The 20443-nt window shown below is 40.8% G+C and overlaps 1 protein-coding gene and 1 long non-coding RNA gene across 7 annotated transcripts in view; both read left to right on the forward strand.

Annotated features, from left to right (window-relative positions):
• LOC116282086 (uncharacterized) overlaps positions 1–11518 on the forward strand; it is a 70243-nt gene extending 58725 nt beyond the window's left edge. For 2 of the 4 annotated variants that reach the window (XR_012076497.1, XR_012076499.1), the window contains exon 9: positions 11388–11517. This is a non-coding gene — a long non-coding RNA (uncharacterized lncRNA). Of the gene's footprint in view, positions 1–5572; positions 5672–11387 lie in introns of those variants that run through there. The other 2 variants (XR_012076498.1, XR_012076496.1) reach the window with 2 other exon arrangements.
• A 264-nt stretch (positions 11519–11782) lies between these two features.
• Positions 11783–20443, forward strand: part of PAK1 (p21 (RAC1) activated kinase 1) — a 127212-nt gene continuing 118551 nt past the window's right edge. Inside the window, exon 1 of one of the 3 annotated variants that reach the window (XM_072969116.1) lies at positions 11783–11803. The gene's annotated coding sequence lies outside the window, so the exon portion shown is untranslated. Of the gene's footprint in view, positions 11804–15377; positions 16022–20443 lie in introns of those variants that run through there. The other 2 variants (XM_072969119.1, XM_072969117.1) reach the window with 2 other exon arrangements.

Raw genomic sequence — 20443 nt, forward strand, 5'->3', positions numbered from 1 at the left:
AAGGTTTTCATAATGGTTGGCAGCAATCTATGTCATATGGAGGAAGCTGTCTTTCTGAAAAGTCTTTGAAATGCCCTGCAGGCACAGATTTCAGCAGATGCCCAGCTTAGACAAGGGGAAGCTGCTTTGGAGAAGCAAAGAGAGGAATGTAGTTTATTGCTTGTGAAAAGGAGCAGGAAGAAAGAAGGTATTGGTCAGCGCTCTTGCAACTGCAAATGACAGAAATTTAGCTCAATCTGGTTTAAGGGAAAAACCCAGCTATCTAGTTAGACATGGTTGGATTCAGGGATTCAGCCTTCAGCATCCATGTTAGTTCTCTCACCATCTCTTGATTATGTTTTCCTTTGTCTTGATTCACTCTGAAGTAGGCTCTTCACTTGTAGTGGCAAAGATGGGCACTAGCAATGCTAGGCTGACCTTTCTGTCAGCTCAGTGACCCCAGGGGCAAGCGTCCTTCACTCACCGAGAGTTCCCACAAGGCTGTCCCCAAGTAGCAGTCTGGCCAGGGAGATGGAATGCAGGGATTATCTGGGTGTAGTCACTTGTTTGGATCACTGTAATAGGATGAGGTCAGCCCTGCTCAAGTCATTGAGAAGTTCCAAAAGTAATTTGCAGGGTTTCTGGCATGAAGCTTCTAAAACCTTTGGAGTTTCCTAAGTAACAAAAGTGCCTTTTTTATTCATGAGTCCCTTGGATCACTCCTGAGTTTATGCTAATAAGAGGACTCATGGTGGGACCCTACCTAGCTTCAGGACAGCGACTGGTCACCAGAAAGACCAGCCATTGATTAGAAGGTTGGGATCTGGAGCCAGCTCAAACTCCAGGGAAGTGAGACAGACTGGAGATTGAGTTCATGCACATGGTCCAAGATTTAATCAAGGAAATTCCAATAAAACTTTGGACAGCAGAACTCAGTGGAGCTCCTGGTTGGTAAATACATGTTGGGAAGATGAGGTGCCCTCATTCCATCTGTATTCAGGACTCTCCCTGAACTTGCTCTATGTGTCTCTTCAGTTGGCTGGGCTGATTTGTATCCTTTGTAGTTGTAAGCATAGTGCTGTCTTCAGTTTTTTGTCAGTCTAGTGAGTTATAGAACCTGAGGAGGGTTCTAGGAACCCCTTGGTTTTGTAGCCAGTTATAGTCAGAAGTATGGGTGACCAGGGACCCCATTTGCTACTGGTGTCTGAAGTGGGGGAAGTCTTGTTGGGGACCCTGCCCTTAAAGCTGTGGAATCTGACAATAACTCTGTGCTTAGTGTCAGAATTGCAGCACACCAGAGGATGTTGGAACAGTTGGGGTTGAAACAAAATAGGTTTGATTTGGACCCATGCACACAGAACAGAGGGAAGGGTGTGGACCCAGGAGCCCAGAGGCCAGGTGATTATGGTAACAGAAGGTCACTAGAAAAGAACTGTAATCTTGAGTGGGTTTTGGATTTGCACAAGATATACAGTTGGAGAGGAGTCCAAGCCAATTTTATCTCAACCTTTCAGAGGAGGAGGGTCCCCAGATGTATGTAATCTGAGTTACCTACATTCACATTGCTATATGAATCTCTGTTCACAGGTTTTCACTTTTATGAACTGATTACAACTAGTTTTTCTAAATGAACAAACTTCTTTCACTCATTTATGGTCAGAGCTTGCTTATCTAATATAGGTGTGTTAAAGATTTTCCAGTCACTCTCAGACCCAGGTGTAGAAACAGAGACTGGAAGTGTTGGTTGATGCAGAGCGGTGGATTTGCAAGGCAAGTGCAAGAAAAAGTCAAGGGGGCAAGATACATTAGCCAGGATGTGTCTCTTTTGTCTGTAGAAGGCAAAAATGCCTGAAAGCCCAGTGCTGTGTGTGCATGCATGCATGCGTGTGTGTGTGTGGTGCCAGTATATATCACTTAATGTCTTAGGCAGCAGTATGGACTCAGGACCATATCAGCTAACATAAATTAACATTCCCATTTACCTGGCTGTTTTGATGAATACTCCTGTTTCATAAGTCAATGTGTGAGTTGTCCCATAGAGCAGCCCCTCTGCAAGAATATGTAAATTGCATTATTGTATTTTCCTCACAGATAAGCACTGAGAATGGTTGAGCTCTTATTCCCTTTGTCTTTTGTTTTTAAACCAGGGTTAATAATAAAATAAACTTCAGTTTAGTTTAAATAAGCCTATTTAATATTTTATTGTATTTATTATTATATTTTTATTTATATATGTATTGATGTTGATATACATACATAATAAATATAATGTATAATATGCTTATGTGTTGATATTTATAATCTTTTTTCATAATTTTATTAATAATAGTTTATTTTAAATAGACTTACATAAAGTGTACAATTTGATAAGTGTTGGCATATATATATGTATATATAGGTGAAGCCATTGTCATAATCAGGACTATAAACATATCCTTCACTCCCAAAGTTTTCAGTGCCCTTTGTTTTTTCTTAAATTAACTAGAAATTTCTTTTATTGAAGTATAGTCGGTTTACAATGTTGTGTTAATTTCTCATGTACAGCATAATGATTCAGTTATACATATATATATTCCTTTTTATATTCTTTTTCATTATAGGCAGTAGGACCTTGTTTATCTGATTTTGTGATGATTTTCATTCTTTCCACTTGTATGAGATCTTCTGCCAGAGGTCAGTAGGTATTCTGTGAGAACTGTTCCACATGTAGATGTATTTTGTGGGAGAGGATGAGCCCTGCATTCTTCTGTTTCACCACCTTGAAGCTGCTCAGTGCCCTTTGTGATCTCTCCCTCCCACTCTCCCATCCCCAGGCAACAACTGACCTCCTTTCTGTCACTATAGATTAGTTCACATTTTCTAGAATTTTTTTTATCAGTGGAATCATACACTATATATTCTTTTTTGTCTGGCTTCTTTCACTCAGCATAATTACGTTGAGATTCATAAATTGTTCATTCCTTTTTACTGCTGACTAGTATCCCATTGTATGGCTATACCTCAGTATTTATCCATTGTTCATCCATTCACTCGTTGATGAGAATTTGTACAATTGGATAAGTTTTGACATACATATGCATACACATATGGAGCCATTGCCCCTACCAAGATACACATCACTCTCCCAAAAGTTTATCTTTAGTGTTTGGCTGTTACAAATAAAGCTGCTATGAATGTTCATGTATGAGACTTTCTATGGATGTATAGCTTTCATATATTTTCTCTTTAGCAAATATCTTGAATTGGAATGACTAGATCATATTGTAAGTATATGATATATTTAACTTTTTAAGACACTTCCAAACTGTCTTTTAAGAAACCATTCTCCAATCTAGTGTACATTTTACATTACAATTTGTAGTATATGAGAGTTCCAGTTCTTCTAAATTCTTGCTAACATGTGGCTTGGTCTTTTCAGTATTTTACATTCTAACAAGTATGTAGTGATATTTCATAATGGTTTTAACTTGTATTTCCCTAATGGCTAATGATATTGAGCAACTTTTCATATATTATTAATGTTTTTATGCATTTCCTTCCTGTCTTCTCCCTGTTCTTTATATGTATATATATTAACCCTTTGTTATGGGAAAAATGCTTTCCCAAACTTTTGCTCATTACTGAAATTTCATATTGGTGGCTAATAATTCCACTATAACTAATGCAATAGCTATAGTGTTTTTCTAATGGAAAATTAGGTTCAAGCTTGATGGTACAGTAATATTTGTAGTGAGTTCCAACCATTAGATAACTCCAAACTGTGTCATTTTATGAGTAAAGGTGAAAAGTTCTGAAGCAATTGAGAATTTAGCAGCAGTTGCAGTATTGATGTTAATAGTTTTCTTATTTTTTGGCATCTCTGAAAATCACTGTGATCTGGTAGTAACCTATGGAATGAGTTTGGGAACTACTGTGCCCAAAGTCAGAGTGATTTTTGTAAAAACTAAAACATTTCAGTGCAAAATGGTGGCCTCTGAGAATACATAGAGCAAAGAACATCAACTAATGCAGTCTTAGTATAGTTTCAGAGACTCTGAATGCTCACCTTTAAGTAGAACACTCTCTTTGTATTAGGGAGCTGGTATAGGTTGCATTTATAGTCCCCTGGGTGTGAATTCATCGTGTAAAACCTGGCCCAATCTTTCCATTCTAGATGAGGAAACTGAGGCCCTGGGACATAAGATTTGCCCAAGGGCTTCTGGTGAGACAGTGGCAGTGAGCCCAGTTTAGTAGGTAAGGTGGTTAATGTTCACTGCCTATGAGCTCTGTCCCATGTCTTCTCTGAGTGAGATCAATGGTGAGTAAATCATGAGACCACAGAAGGTGAGTGCTGAAAGGAGAATGAGAGACCACCCATTCTAATCCTTGTATTGTAAAGTGAGGAAACAAGACCCATGGCAGGGGAGTAGCATGTCCAAAGCCATGCATAGCAAGTTTATCATATAACAGGCTGAAAATTGGGTCCCCTGATGCTTAGTTTTCAGAATAGTTGGGCCAGTCTGCTGCCTCTCCCATGAATGAGGGGCCAGAGTCCAGGACTTGGCACAAAACTTTGATGGGACTTGGAAAATTTCCTTCTGGAGATGACCGGCATTTGAATTATCTTTGTAGCCTCCAGTAATGAGGCGATGGCATCGTCCTTATTCCCTCTACCAGTCACTCTTCCATGGCAGCGTAGCTGAGGCTGAGGCTGCAGGGCTAAAATGCTAAGGATGTTCTTCACAGCAGATGAAAAGTCACGTGTCTCTCACTGTGCACTGTTCCTCCATCCCTCCATCCATCCCTATACCATTCAACAAAACCTGCTGTGGCCATTATCCCTGCTATTGAGGAGCTCCCTGACTGTTGAGACAGACAGACATGTAAACAACTAATTAAGACACAAAGTGTAATAAAAAGGTAACTAAAGACTCATTGGAAAGCCGAGGTAGTGCCTAATCTATCTAGGGTAGAGGAAGGCAGAAAGGGCAGAAAAGGTTTCCAGAGTGGGGATCATGTGTTGAGTCTAGAAAGATGAGCAGGACATATTCAGGTGATGACCAAGAGGAGGAAATGCATTGCAGGATGAGGGAACAGCCTCAGGAAAGACACCTCTAAAATTGTATGAATAATATGACCATTTATTTTAAAATAGTTTTATTTATTTAAATGTGTGTAGATATGAAAAGGGTTATATATTAAAATTTTAATAATAGTTATTTATGGTAGGATTATAGGTGACCTTTTAGATTTTTAATTTTCATCCATTTTAAATTTTTTTTTCCAGTAGTGAATGAGTGTCACTTATGAAATAAAATAATAATAAAAGTTTTAAGTTTAAAAAAATTTTAAACCTTTTTCATAGGAGTTGTTCTTTTGATATTGAAAGTCCCAAAGATGATCGTGAAGGCTTTTATCAAAGAAGACTGTCTGCCAAGTTTGAAAATTTTTATTTCATCTAAGAGTTTTAGAAAAGCCTTTATATTAGATTTCTATGTATAGTCCAAAATTTCTTACAATTTGAAGAGGCAGAAAAATTAACAGGCAAGGGTGTTAAAACAGCCATTCCTTCCGACGTTTACTTAACACATATATATCATGTATCCCTTTAAAGGTCTACAGATGAGTCAGGCAAGAAGAGCCCTTCAAAGACAGGCCATATAGATAAAAATGAGCATAAGACAAGACAGAAATGGCCAAGGGCTCGGAGAGAGGTCGGCTATGGCTCATGGGAGGGATGAGAAGTGGAGAAAGAGCCATCCTGGGCTTTCATGCATCAGCACAACTGTTCCCATCAGCATTATCCAAAACGAGAGCCAACACCTGCAACGGTCAGTGTGAACTGCAACCCCTGAGTAGTGTTTCATGAAATCAGTTTAAATCATCAAGGCTAGAACTTTTTTTTTTCATGTTTATGTAGGTTACTTATTTAATTATTCATTTGTTATTGAGGTATAATTGATATATAGCATTGTATTGGTTTCAGGTGTACAACATCATGGTTTAATATTTGTATATACTGTGAAATGATCACCACAATAAGTCTAATTAACATCCGTCCCCATACATAGCTACACATTTTTTTTCTTGTGTTGAGGATTTTTAAGATTTACTCTCTTAGCAATTTTCAAATATACAATACAGTGTTATTAACCATAGTTGCCATGCTGTACATTACATCCTCATGATTTATTTATTTCATGACTGAAAGTTTGTACCTTTTGACCCCCTTCACGCATTTCACCATCTCCTACACCCTGCATTTGGTTTTTTTTTTTTTAACTTTTTCTTTTGGAATAACTTCAGATTTATAGATAAGTTGCAAAGATACCTCAGAAAGTTCCTACATATTTTCACCCATGCTTCCTCTAATGCTAACATCTTACATAACCTGGTACATTTGTCAAAACTAAGAGATTAATATTGACACAAGATTATTAACTAAACTATAGATTTTATTTGGCTTTCTCCTGTTTTTTCACTAATATGTTTTTTCAATTCTAAGATCTAATCCTGGATTGCTTATAAGAGACTAGTAAAAAGTGAAATTATATAGAATACAATAGAAAATATCAGGGTACATTGCACAGATTAAGGATAAGCACCGTTGTATAAAACTTGTTTCCACTGTATACATAAGTTGTAGTCTTACTGAAGGTGGCAGTTAAAAAAAATAAAAAGAGACACAGTCTTAGAAGACACCAAAGGATTAAGTATTCTTGCCATCATAGAGATTAATATTCGAGTGAAAAGCAAAACAAAACACTTAAATACAACAATGTGAACACTAGTTCAAAGTCAGAAAATGCAAAATAACACAGGACAGTAGGACTGTCAGAGGGCATAGCAAGGTAGACATCCTTTCATTCTTCTCATACTGATGTACTGAACAGCCTTGTCCTTTGGAATAGAACATACTGGCCCCCTTCATATTGTTGAGTTACATGGAATTCTTGGATCAAGCAGCTGAACGCATCATAGGAACTCCCCCCACACAATGCCCGAGCCCTGTACTGCTACCCTGGGCCCTTCTCCCAGGCCCAGCTTTGTCCCTAGTGAACTAATTAATAGTTATGAAGTGGTTGGTAAAATGCTGTTTTTATATGCACTTTCTCTTCTGGGGCTCAGTTTCCTAATCTGTAAAATGCAAACATGACTCTTGCCCTGGCTAACCTCACAGGGCTGTTGAGAGAATCAAGTAAAAAGGAGAGAAGTGTTTTTGTAAGTTGTTAAGGACTATACAGATCTATGTAAAAATTATGATTTCAGATATAAATTTTCATTGCTATTATTGTTCTTTGGACAGTAAACATTTTGACAACAAGGATTATATTTATAACCCTAGTACCTATTACCATGCTCAGCCCATTGTAGGCTCTCATGGCAGACTCATCTCTATGGAGAGATAGGACCTGGCCACACCTTCCCCTCCATGAACTTGCAGATATTCACGCATCCCAAAGGCATCCCACCTTGGTCTTGTTCCTCCACCCAGTGGGGCAGGGTCAAGGTACATCAGCTCTGACTGGTCCTGCAGATTTGGATCTCAGCATGGACCTTCTACCTTACCTACTGGAGAGCCACCCACTTCAGTTTTTATTTTTATTTCTAGGAATTTTCCATTGATAGATGAATGGATAAAGAAGATGTGGTATATACATACAGTGCAATATTACTCAGCCATAAAAAGAATGAAATCTTGCCATTTATGACAATATGAATGGACCTAGAGGGTATTAAACTAAATGAAATAGGTCAGACAAAGACAAATATTGTATGATCTCACTTATATGTAGAATCTAAAAAGCAAAACAAATGAACAAACAAAACAAAACAGAAGCAGACATAGATACAGAGAGCAAACTGGTGGTTGCTAGAGATGGGGAAGTGGAGTGAATTAAGTGAAGGGGATTAAGACATACAAACTTCCAGTTATAAAATAAATAAGTCATGGGGATGTAATATACACCATGGGGACTACAGTCAGTAATACTGTAGTAATTTTATATTGTGGCAGGTGGTTACTAGACTTGTTGTGGAGATCATTTTGTAATGTATTTGATTGTCAGATCACTATGCAATACCCTTGAAACTAACATAGCATTATATATCAACTATACTTCAATAAAAAATGTAAAATTTATTAGATTATCCTTTAAAAAAAGTTCAAAACACACAGATACACACACATACATGTATAAGTAAAATAATGAAAATCACAACCAAGAAAAGCAAATCTTACCTATAATCCCCAGCTTTAAAAAATTATATAAAGTCTACAAAAGTCCTGCTATCTTCATCCTTCCAGTTCCCAAGAAATAAGCACTCTCAACAAATTTTCCTATATTTATGTTGACATATTTGCCTCCATTTTAAAAAACAAAAGATGAGATCATATTATACAAAATTGCAACTTGTGTTTTGTTTTGTTTTGTTTGTGCTCAACAACATATGAAAGACATCTTTTTAGGACAGTACATAGAGATCCACTTACTTCCTTTTAACACCTGCATAGTATTCTGCTATATAGGTGTATCATTTGTTTATTTAATTAGTCACCTATGGATGGACATTAGTCTGCTTCCAGATTTGTGTAGCCACAGGACTGCAGTAAACATTCTTGAACTTCATGCATTTGTGCTATTTTTTTTCTTGATAGAATAGACTCATAAAGGTGGTATTGCTGGGTCATAGTGGAAATATGCTTTTAATATTAGTAGATGCTGTCAAAGTACTTTCCAATAAGTGTATATCAGTTTACACTTCCACCACTAGTGTATGAGGGTGTCCATGCAATTGGCATTATCAATCATTTGTGTTTTTGAATCAATGTTCTTAAGCCCATCAAACTGAATGTGGCAGAAGTGTTGTACTGTCTTACTCAACATCCAGTGCAACTGCCTTTTGGTATGTCTTCCTGTACTGGAGCATGTAGAACCAAATCACATTTCCCAGACTTGTTTCCAGTGAGGGTCCACAAGTCAGATATACTCTTGCAAGACCTGAGTTTGGAACTGAGTTAAGTGGGGTGAGGGGCAGTGCAGAATGTAACCATTTGTGCTGGTAAGAACTGCAGAAGATTGCAGGGTTCTGGAGTCAGCAACCTTGAGAGAGGCTTCCTAATTGTGGGAGGGTCGCAGTTCCCTTGGTGGCTCCCACCAGTAGGACTTAAGGGTCACTCCTGAAAGCTCAACCTGAAGTTTTTATCTTTAGAATTCCCAGTGATCCTTCATGTGATTTCATACCCTGAAATAAATATTTTTATGCTTACACTGTCTACAGTGGATCCTGTGGATTGTTTCCTATTGTATGAAATTGTGTGACACTGTCACATTATTAACCTCTTTGAGTCACAGCTTCCTTATTTATAAAAAAGAGGGTTACATGGAATGATGAATTCAAAGTGACTGACTCACTCTGGGCTGGGTTCAACAAGGTTTGTGAGTGGCAGGTCTTTTTTCTCTTCCTTCTTTTTAAACTCACTTATCCTGTAAGATCCAGCTCAAATGCCATTTCTTAATACCCCTGGGTAGGTAGAATTATTGCTGTCTTCTCTGGGGTCTCACTGAATTTAACTAATTCCTTTACAGTTCATAACATGTTGTACTATGATTTATTCATATATGTGTTTGTTTCCCCAACTAGCTTTTGAGCTCTTTGAGGGCAGGGGTGTTCTTGATCCATCTCTATTTCCAGGCCCTGACATAGAGCAAACGATGAGTGAAATGTGTTGGTTGAATGAATTAGCTCTCGCCCTGCATCACTGGACTCCTCAGTTTCCCACCCCTTGTCAACTATCATCAACTCTTAATGCCCCCATTGGTATCTTAGACCGAGATCACTTGGCTACAATGAACAGGAAGCCTTCTAAACTTCTAAACTAGCCCAAGCAAAGACTAATATATCAGTTAAGCTTCAGGTGCAGGAAACAGAAATCACTTTAGCTATTGTAAATGGAAAAAGATTTAAAGAGGAATGAGGTACTTACAAGATTGTTGCAAATTTAGGAGGAGTGAGTTGTAGGCTGGACCTCCAGGAATAACTCTCAGAAAAACACTGCCAAACTGACTTGCCAGTGGAACTGCCACCTCTTGTATAAAGCCTACCAATGGAAATACTGATGTTTAGGAATACACAACATAGCTGCAACTGAAGGGTCAGGCTGCTGCTGCTGCTGCTGCTGCTGCTGTTGCTGCTGCTGCTGCTGCTGCTGCTGCTGCTGCTGCTGCTCTGACAACTACCTTTAGACACCCACAAAGTTAGTGACTGGCCACCAAGATACTGTTACAGAAAAACCCAAATTCTCCATAACTGTTCTTCCCAGCAAAGCAGTAGCCAAAGTAGCAGGAAGATGATCTCTGCCTCACTTCTGCCTTCCCAAACTTTCATTCCATTTTGGAAGATGGTTTAGCAATTCTGACAGAGTTAAATATGCATTTACCCTACAACCTGTCCATTTTACACCCAAGAGAAATGAAAAAATATATCCACACAAAGACTTGTGCATGAATGATCATAGTAGCTATATTCACAATAGCTAAAAACTTGAAATGTCTATCAACAATTAAATGGATAAACTAATGGTAGTATGTACATACAATGGAATACTACTCAGCAATTAAAAAGAAGTACTGACTGACACATGAACAACATGGATGATCTCAAAAACATTATGCTGCATGAGAAAACAGGCACAAAGAAGTACATACGGTTCCATTTACATGAAATTCTAGAACAGGCAAAATTAATTTATAGTGATAGTAAGCAGGTCATTGATTTTGGGGGGGTGGGTGTGGGTAGAGGATTGACAGTAAAGGGGCACAAGGGAACTTGCTGGGTCAGAAGGGGTGTAGTAGTGGTTATAAGGGATATACATTTGTCATAACTCATCAAGCTAAAATAAATACTTAAAATAGGTGTATTTTTACTCCATGTAATTTATCTCAATAAAGTTGATCTTAAAAACTTGAGCAAAAGTTCTGAACAGACACTTTACAAAAGAGGATATCCAAATGACCAACAAACTTCTGAACAGGTTTTCAACCTCATTAGTAGTCAAAGGAATGCAGATTAACATAATGAGATAATCCAACATACCCACCTGAATGATTAAAATAATAAAGGCCGATAATAGCAAGTATCAGTGGTGATGTGGAACAACTGGAACTCTAATACATTGCTGGTGGGAGTGTGAATTGGTTCAATTATTTTGGAACATTGGTTTGGCATTATCTGCTAAAGCTGGTTTTATAATGTGAAACTATAGAAGAAATCTGCTTAGTCTGTGGCAGATAGCTTTGGTACTTGTCACATTACTTTAGCCCACTTCTGATTTCAGATGAAGTTGCGGTAAACATTTCCAACTCTCCTCTTGGTGCTAGTGTGTCACCTCCAGTATACACTTCACATCTTTCCTTATTCTGCCTCAGGACCTCCTCTGACATCTGTAGACCTGCAAGCAAATCCACTAGGTCCATGGGAATCAACAGCCCTGGGGACAATTGTCATCCAGTGAAGGATGCAAACCAGTGGATAAAAGCTCTCATCTTTCAGGTGTTCTGTTCTGGGAGGCATTCTGTATGTTTCTCTGAGGTTCTGGCAGAAGTGAGACCCTCAATAACAGAATGCCTCCCAGAACAGAACACCTTTCCCTTGTCTCGTTTCTGTTTTCTAGGATCACCTCCCAAATAAACTACATGAACCCAAGTATTTATCTCAGGCTCTGCTTTTTGGGAAACCTAAACTTGGTGGTTGGTACCAGGAGTGACCCTAGGTGTACACCCTCAGGATGGGATTCTGGAACCAAATCACTCACTGAACAATGGCAACAAGGACTCTATTGGTGGTAAGTTGAACAGTGATAGCCCCTGATATGCTGTGCTGTCACAACAGCTAAGGTCTTCACGTGTGAAAGACTGGAAGTACAAGAATAAGGGATACATCAGATTGTGTAGTAGCTCTAGCACAGGGATTCTTAACTATTTAAAAAAATATTGCCCCCTCTATGGAGAAAAATTAAATTTAATGTATCTTGGGTGGGGAGGTGGGCAAAAGAGGTGAAGGTGGTCCAAAGGTACAAACTTGCAGTTATAAGATAAATAAGTCCTGGGGATATAATATACAGCATAGTGACTATATTGTTTTTGTATATTTGAAAGTTGCTAAGAGAGTAGACTTAAAAGTTCTCATCGGGGAGAGGGTATAGCTCAAGTGGATAGGGCACATGCTTAGCATGCATGAGGTCCTGCATTCAATCCCCAGTACCTCCACTGAAAACAAATAAATCTAGTTACCTCCCCTCTGGCCAAAAAATAATAAAATAATGCAATAATAAATAAAAATAAATAAAATACTCAAAAAATTCTCATCACAAGAGACAAAAATTGTAACTATACAGATGGATGTTAACGGAACTTATGGTGGCAGTCACTTTGCAGTATATATATGTATCAAATCATTTTGTTGTACACCCAAAATGAATACAATGTTATATACAAATTATAAGTCAATAAATTGTCCCTAGCCAGAGAAATGAAACACTAAGGAATAAGATTTTGTCAAACAGGGTTGAGCTTTGGAGGCCACAACCACTGTAAAATCTAAGATGTTTTCTGCCCACCTAAGAACAAATTTTTACTTTCTTGGGGGAGTGGGAAGAGGATATCGTCCTCAATGAGAATGCATGCTCTAGCACTTGAATATACTGGCATGAGTGTAATGTTAATTATAATTCATGGAATTGGCTGGATTTTGTTAACTATCTTAAAAGCCCTGAAGACAAAGAATTTCAGGCTCAGGTCATCCACATATCAATTTAGGACATGTATGAGATGCAGAAGACCTCCATGGAAGACTTTTTTAAAACCCTCTTTTCCTGCACTGGAGGACAGAATATACTGAAAATCAGGCCCAGAATGTAATAGTTGGGGTGTCAGAGATCCCTTGACTATTCTCTCATGCTAAAGCCAGGGTTCCTGTAGGTAGGGAGTGGGACCCTGAGGCCTGGGATGGAGACATTTGGGTGGATGCAACAATGAACCTTGCACCTCTAGCAAGCAACTCCTCCTACTTGTTAGCATAGAGCAGTCATCCTTGATTTGAGACTGTATTAGTTTCCTATTGCTGCTGTCACTATCACAGATGTAAATGTAGTGGCTTGATACAACACACATTTAAGGTGTCAGAATGGCTCTGTTCCTTTCTGGAGACTCCAAGGAACAATCTGTTTTCTTGCCTTTTCCAGCTTTTGGAGTTGTTTTTATTCCTTAGCTGGTAGCTCTCTTCCTCTGTCTTCAAAAGGTGGGTGGAGTGCTTTTCACATTAATCACACCTGACATCTGTAATCTAATTTACCTCTTCCTCACTCTTCTGCTTCCTTTTCTGTTTAAGGATCCATGTAATTACACTGAATCCACCTGTATAATCCAGAATAACCTACCCATCTCAAGATCTTTAATTTAATTACACCTGCAAAGTTCCTTTTGTCATGGAAAGTAACATATTCATTGGTTCTGAGGATTAGGATGTGAACATTTTTAGGGAGCCATTATTCTACCCACTACTGAGACCATGCAATAACAGTTTAGATTAGAATTAATTTGCTGGGTTATGATCTTGGGTTAAGTTACTTAACCCCTCTGCACCTCCGTTTCCTTACCAATAAAATGGGAGGGGGAACAGGAGTCTATCTCAAAGGGTTGTTAGATACTTAGAAGAGATAGTGCTTAGAACAGTATCTGGCACATGATAAGCATTACCCGAGCATTTATTAAATACATTTTTATAACACCGATTCTTACTATGTGTCAGGCATTATTCTAGATGCCGGGAATACGGATAGCATGGGTAGGAATATGACTTGCTCTCAAGGAGCTCAGGGTGTCAAACACACAAATACAGTTGCTACACTATGTGCTACATGCCATAAAAGGCATGGAAGTAATGTAAGATTACAGCATTGTGAAGGCACATGGAAATTTAAAAAGTATTAGTTGAATGAACAAATGAACAGGACGTTTGAGTTGGGCTTTGTAGAATGAATAGATGTTGGCCAGTGAGATAAAGAGAGACGGGCTCAGAGACATGAAACGTGTGTTCAAAGAACATTAAGTAGCTTTTCAGTGTGGCTGGAACAAAAGATATACCATGTGAGATGAAGTTAGAAAGTCACCAAGGTTGTACAGGGTCAAGTTAAAAAGTTTGGATTTCATCCTTAAAGCAACAGTAGTGTTTCAGAGTATTTAATCAGGGGAAGGCATCAGATTTGTAGTTTTAAAAGGCGACTCTGGTTACCAGGAAAAATGAATGGGTTGAACCTGGAGAGGCTGAAAGCTGCTCCAGTTGTCCAGTTGATGGTAATGAGTGAAGAGAAGGGCAAGGGCTTGAGAAACATTTAGGAGACTCTGCAAGAACTGGTGACCCATTAGCTAAGTGTGGTGAGAGGAAGAATGGGAGCTATAGTCACGTTTCTGGCTTAGCGGATGGACTGCTTGATGGTGGTCCATTCAAAGACCAGGAAGTAACAAGAGAGGCAAGTTTGGGGTAAAATGGTAATAGGAATAACCAACATTCCAAAGGGCATAATACATGCTAAATTGTATTTACTATCCTTACGTTAGATCAAGTGAAGGGTATACAGGTACTACTTACGGAGAAATTGTGGCTTAGAAATGTTACGGTCCTATCACTAACATTTGTACAGCTGGGATTTGACGCAAAGTAATCTGATTCCAAACCCTTAGTCTCTCGTGTTGTTTCAGTTTTGGGCATGTGGAATTTGAGATACCGGTGGAGTATGCAAGCATTACATTGGGAAATACGTTGGAGACACTGGAAAACAGTATGAGCTCAGGAAAAAGGTTTGCGTTGAATGTAGCCTCCGTGGTAGAGAAAATCGGGAAAGGAAGCCCCCCTTTCGGTCAGTTCACAATAGTTGAAACTTTCATTATCATTTCTTTGCCCCCCCACCCCAAAAAAACCCGTATAATAAATGTCTGGCTCTGAGGTGACTGGAGATGGGGTAGTTTCCAAATTCAACGCTTGGCAACGAGCTAGCGGATGCGGTGGTGCTCTGTAACCTGAAGAGGAACCCAAGACTAGGGGGTCAGCCGTCTTTTTCGACCCTGACTACACTACTGACGCCCCCTGAAACCGTTCCAAAACCTTCCTGGAGAAAGGCTGGGTCAAAGCACCCTGCAGCAGCAGGGAGCGCGGGTCTGGAAAAGAGACTCGAAAAGAGACTCGGGCACAATGACATCACGCGGCAGCCGAGTGATTCCCCTGCCACTGGCGTCACGCGCCGATGACGTCATTCTAGGAGCTCGCCCTCCCCCACTCCTGGGTTGGCTTCGCTCACGTGGGTCCGTCCAGCCCTCCCCGCCCCCTCCCACCTGCGGGAGGCGGGGCGGGCCCGGCCGGGCTCCGCCGGCGCCTCCGCCTCGCGGGGGAGGGGGCGGGGGCCGGTGAGAGAGGCGGTCGGCGGGCCCCGAGGCTTACAATAGCTGGGCTGAGGCGGGGGAGGTGGCCCAGCCGTAACCGCAGCTGGAGTCCAAGGTGTGGGCAGTACTGTAGACGCCCCCTCACGGCTTCCCCCACACACCCCTCCTCCACGACTCGTCCGTCGCGCCTCCCGCCGCCTCCCTCACAGGCTCTGCTGTCTTACTCCACAGACGCTTTCCCTCTGACCCTTAGCCCTTCTTTCGCGGAGCCCCGCGCACTCAAGAGCTCCTCGAAGAACTCTGTCTCCCTACCTCCTCGCCCGAAGGCCACCCGAGCCCCCTCACATCTTCGAACCCCACTCCCCGAGCACGCAGCCCCCTCAGCGGCGTAGCCTAGCTCGGTTGGGTCCCCCTGACCGTCGCTGATCCCCCCATCCACGCCCTGTCTTGAGTGGACTCCCCGGCACGAGCGGGTGGGGGAGGCGCCGAGCGCGGCGGCGGCGGCGGCTGGAGGGAGAAAGTGAAGCGGCCCCTCGCGCACACTCGCGCGCTCGCTCCCTGGCTGGGCCGCCGCCACCGGGGTGGAGGAGGAGGAGGAGCCGAGTCGAGCGGAACGAGCGCGGAAGGTGAGAGCCAGCCTCCCGCCCGGTATCCTTGGCGTCGCAGGGTGCGGGGCTGGGGTGCCGAGGTCGGGGGGGCGCGGGGTTGGGGGCCGGGGCTCATTCATTCCCCGCGGCGGGGCCGGGCGGACGGCGGCGCCAGGTGAGGTGAGGCGGGGGCGTCGCCCCGCCAGGCTGGCCGCTTCTCTCGGACCAACAAAGGCCCCCCGTGCGCTCACCGGTGCGGCCGGCGGTCTCAGACGCCGGGTTCCCGGGGGAGGGAGGGAGGGGAGCGGCCGGGAGACCCTAGAGGTCCCGTCCGGTAGCGACTCCCTCCCGAACTTTGCGGTCCTCTGGTCCCAGCCTTGTCCCGCGACGAGGAACCCTAACAGGACGGCGTCGGATTCACTGTGTACAGAAAAAAAAAAAATCACAGTTGTCCAGGCCGGGAGGGGGATCACCTATAGGAGTCAACTCTTTCCAAAATACGACTGGATAGTGCTTGACTTCTGCTGCCCCTCCCCCACCCCGGGAATACTCTTAACTTGTGAAGTTAGAAAACAAACAGGGAAAGGAGAATTACAGTTATTTTATGTTCATTATTCCATTTCAAAGGACATTATTATAGCCTTTACTGTCTTGAATATTTTCACAATAAACATTGCTGGGAGTGTTTTGCGAGAATACTTGAAAAGTTTGAGGTGTTTGTGGGTGTTGGGAGCAAAGTGCTTGCTGTTCGGTAAAACTCTTACACTTTTCCCCCTGAACTATGAAAGGTGAAGGGAAAGGTTAGTACTTAGTTACCAATAAAAATTCAAATTCACTAGTCTAGGCATTATTTTAAGAATTGTACCTGAGAAAAAATCTTTAACTTTGCCCACTATGTCTTTGGGTTCACTCTCAACTTTGTCAGGAGAAAACAGGAGTCAGTAGTACACAGATGCCTCATTGGTCTTACCTTGTGACTTCACCTACTTCCTGTGTGACCTTGAGCAGGTCTTAAAGTTCCAGGAGTTTATGCCCTAGAGGCAAGCAGGTATCCACCACCTACTTGGCTTTCAAGACTCCACTGAAGAATCCCCCACACTGTGAAGTCTTTGCTGGTATCTTCCCCCATACTCCTCTCAGGCAAAACTTTCTCATTGAGTCTGTCAGAGGCTTGGTAGGATTTCTACCACAGCACTTACAACAATTTTTTTCCTATTTGGGAAATCCTAAATCAAGTGCATATTGAAATCCACCTCACCTCAACTAGAAACTCTCCTTCTCAAATGGGGTTTTTGAATCACGGACCCTGAAACATTTCCTGAAGCTTATCCATTTTCTTACTTATGGGAGCACATGGGTCTATCTGGTTAATTTGCTTATTCAGTCATTCATTTAACTGGCTCTGGAGAGCTATCATGTTTCAGATCTCCAGCTAACGCTCTGGGGATTCAGAATCTATTAAGACATTCCCTGTCTTCAAAGAGCTCAAAGTCTAGTGGGTGAGGTAGACAGGTAAACAATGAAGTCCTGCCCTAGTCTCTGGGGGACTCCAGTTGTACAGGGAGTAGTTTGCAATAATTGAGGCTGCTGGACCTGTTTTACAAGTCTTGTGCTGGCCAAAGTGAGTCCTGCAGGGGAGGTGGTGACCTGCCTTTCATCCATAAGATAGCACTTGACAAAAAGTTTGTTTAGTTCAGTTCAATTCAATGTATATTTAATAAGAGTATGTTACAAGGCCCTATGCTAGATTTAGAGGAAGGAGTGCTTTCTAAAAAGAGGGCACTGTATATCCAGAGAGATCTGTGTAAAACAATACCTAATCATTTCTTCCCACCCCCAACTAGTATTGCCCAAAGATAAAATTTTAAACTCTTTCACACAAAAAAGAAGCTCTCAGAGATTAGAATGCTGCCTGCCTTTACAGCCTCGCTTTCTGTAACTCCCCTGCCACCCATTTCTCATCTATACTTTTGCATGTGCTGTTTTTCTGCCTGGAATGTCACCCACTACCTTCGTGTGGATAAGTGCTTGTTGGATCTCTGGGAATCGGTCCCTTAGTCTCTTCTCTGCCTGTTACCTCCGTAGGAGTTGCTTTGCCATCCTCTGGCTCACATACAGACCACTCTTATAGGTGTCTATAGCACTGTGTTGCAAATATTTGAGTTTGTATCTGTCTTTTCCATTAACTTGTTCATTTCTTAAGGGCAGGATCTGTTTAGTTTTAGTGCCTAGCAAAGTCCCTGGCACTGAATAAATGTTTGAAATGAGTGTGTGAATGAAGAAGCAAGTCAAGAGCCATGAGTTAGCAGTTACCTACTGCTTTGGGTTAGAACAGTTAGCTACAAGTGTAGTCCCTGCATCAACAGCATCAACATAATTTGGGAATTTGTTAGTAGTGCAAATCATTTGTCTCATCTCAGATCTACAGATGAAAAACTCAAGATTGGGGACCCCAAATCTTGGCTTTAATCAAGCCCTCCAGGTGATTCCGATGCTTGAAAATTTTTGAGAATCACTGGACTCAAAGATCTGCTTTTGATAACACCAGCTCCTTGCCACCTCCCTTCCTCCTTATTCTTCCATAGCACAGATTGCCTGACATTCCATTCCGTTCTGTTCCGCTCCATTCCAGTCCACTCTGTTCTATTCCGTTCCACTCCAGTCCAGTCCATTCCACTGCATATCATCTATTTTTTGTCACTAGATTGAAAGCTCCCTGAGAGCAAAGAATTTTGTTTTGTTTACTGCTTTAATCCTAGGGCCTAGAATACCAGTGCCTGCACATACCAGGCACTCAAATATTTGTTGAGTGAATAATATAAAATGATTTAATCCCATTTACTGCCAGCTGCTACATTGGGGGTTGATTCAAGAATAGGTTTCAGGAGGAAGAGGAACCACACTCCAATGTGCAAATCCAAGTGGATTCTAGCATTTTGAAGGGTTTATTTTAGATTGAGCTTTTCTTCCCTTTTAGTGTATATTTTGTCCACCAAAGCCTGTAGGATTTTTCCAGTTTTTGTTCTTTCAGCCAAGATCTGAAAACTGCAGTTGAAATATCCTAGTCCAGGATAGTTTCTTGGGAATTTGCAACTTGGTTTTGCAAGTCTAATAAAGCACCCTAACTTTTGAACCTTTTAATTTGAAACTGTCTCTTCCGGATCTCCTGTGGTTTTTGCCTTTCTCTAGTGATACTTAAAGCCATACAAGGGCCTTTTGACTCCACACAAAGATTTTTCTTCCTTATGAAGCTCTTAATATTTTACTTCTTTCACTTTCTTATTAGCGCTAAGATACCATATCCAGTTTTTTCTTTTCCTAACTTCCCTCAGGGAGATTGGCTTCATTTGTTGATTCATTTATTTATAAAGAAACACTTATTGAGTCTTTCTCTACCATGTGCTAGGTCTTATGCTGGGACAGGATGTTCAGATATACATAAGATGTGGTTCAAGTCCTGAAGGAGTTAAAGATACTGTAACATGGTGTGATAAATGCTGAAATGAAGAGATTAAATAGAGGGATAAAGTGATGTATACTCATAAACATGGGAGAAAGCTGTCTTTCTAATTTTTTCCCTCAATTTTTCAATAGTTTATCAAGCAAACATTATTTTGATAAGCAGACTTTAATTTTTTTTTTTAAACTCAGAGGTTGATGGTGTTATTGGGGAAGACTAAAAAGTCGAGATAGAATTAGCAGTTGCTACTTTGATGTAATTCCCAATTTCGTTGTTTCTGGTTTTAATGAATTTCCTTTTCCCCTTTTTTTATCTTTCCAAACCATAACTAGAAAGTAATGAGAAAAACTTTTTACAGTAAAGACAGAAGTTTAAGGTTATCAGAAAGAATATGCTCTTTCACAGATATCATTCTAATTCCTAAGGACTAATGTTATAATTTGGGATGGAGGGGATAATTAAACCTAGAGAAAGCCAGGAGATCTTAATTTAGTCTCCGTATCACTGCATGACTTTGCGGAAGTAATTTTATCTCTGTGCCTTTTGTCCTAACTGTAAAATGAGGATAGTAACAACTATTATGACAAGCTTACAAGTTTATGAAACAACAGAAACATTGACTATAAAGACACCTTTGAGAAGTATAAATTGTTACCTAGTTGTTAGGTGGTGGTAAACTTATTAATAGCAGCTTACGTTATTGAACAACTGTTATGTACCAGATACTATGTGAGATGTGAGATTTCTCTAGTCTTCGAAATAAACATGTAAAATGATTGCTAGTATCTCTATTTCATGGATTAGGAAGTTCAGGCTCAGACTGGCAAAGGGAACTTGTTCAGGGTTTTGCTGAAAATAATTGGTGAACCTCAGTTCTAGTCCATATCCATCTGATACCAGCAGTTATGTGTTATGTTCCTTATCCTGGCTGCTTTAATTTTTCTCTGTAGGAATATTTTGCAAGTATATTGCTGTGAGAGTTAAGATTTTCCTTCATTTAG

This window comes from Vicugna pacos, chromosome 10, assembly GCF_048564905.1.
Source record: "Vicugna pacos chromosome 10, VicPac4, whole genome shotgun sequence".
NCBI classification, from domain to species: domain Eukaryota; kingdom Metazoa; phylum Chordata; class Mammalia; order Artiodactyla; family Camelidae; genus Vicugna; species Vicugna pacos.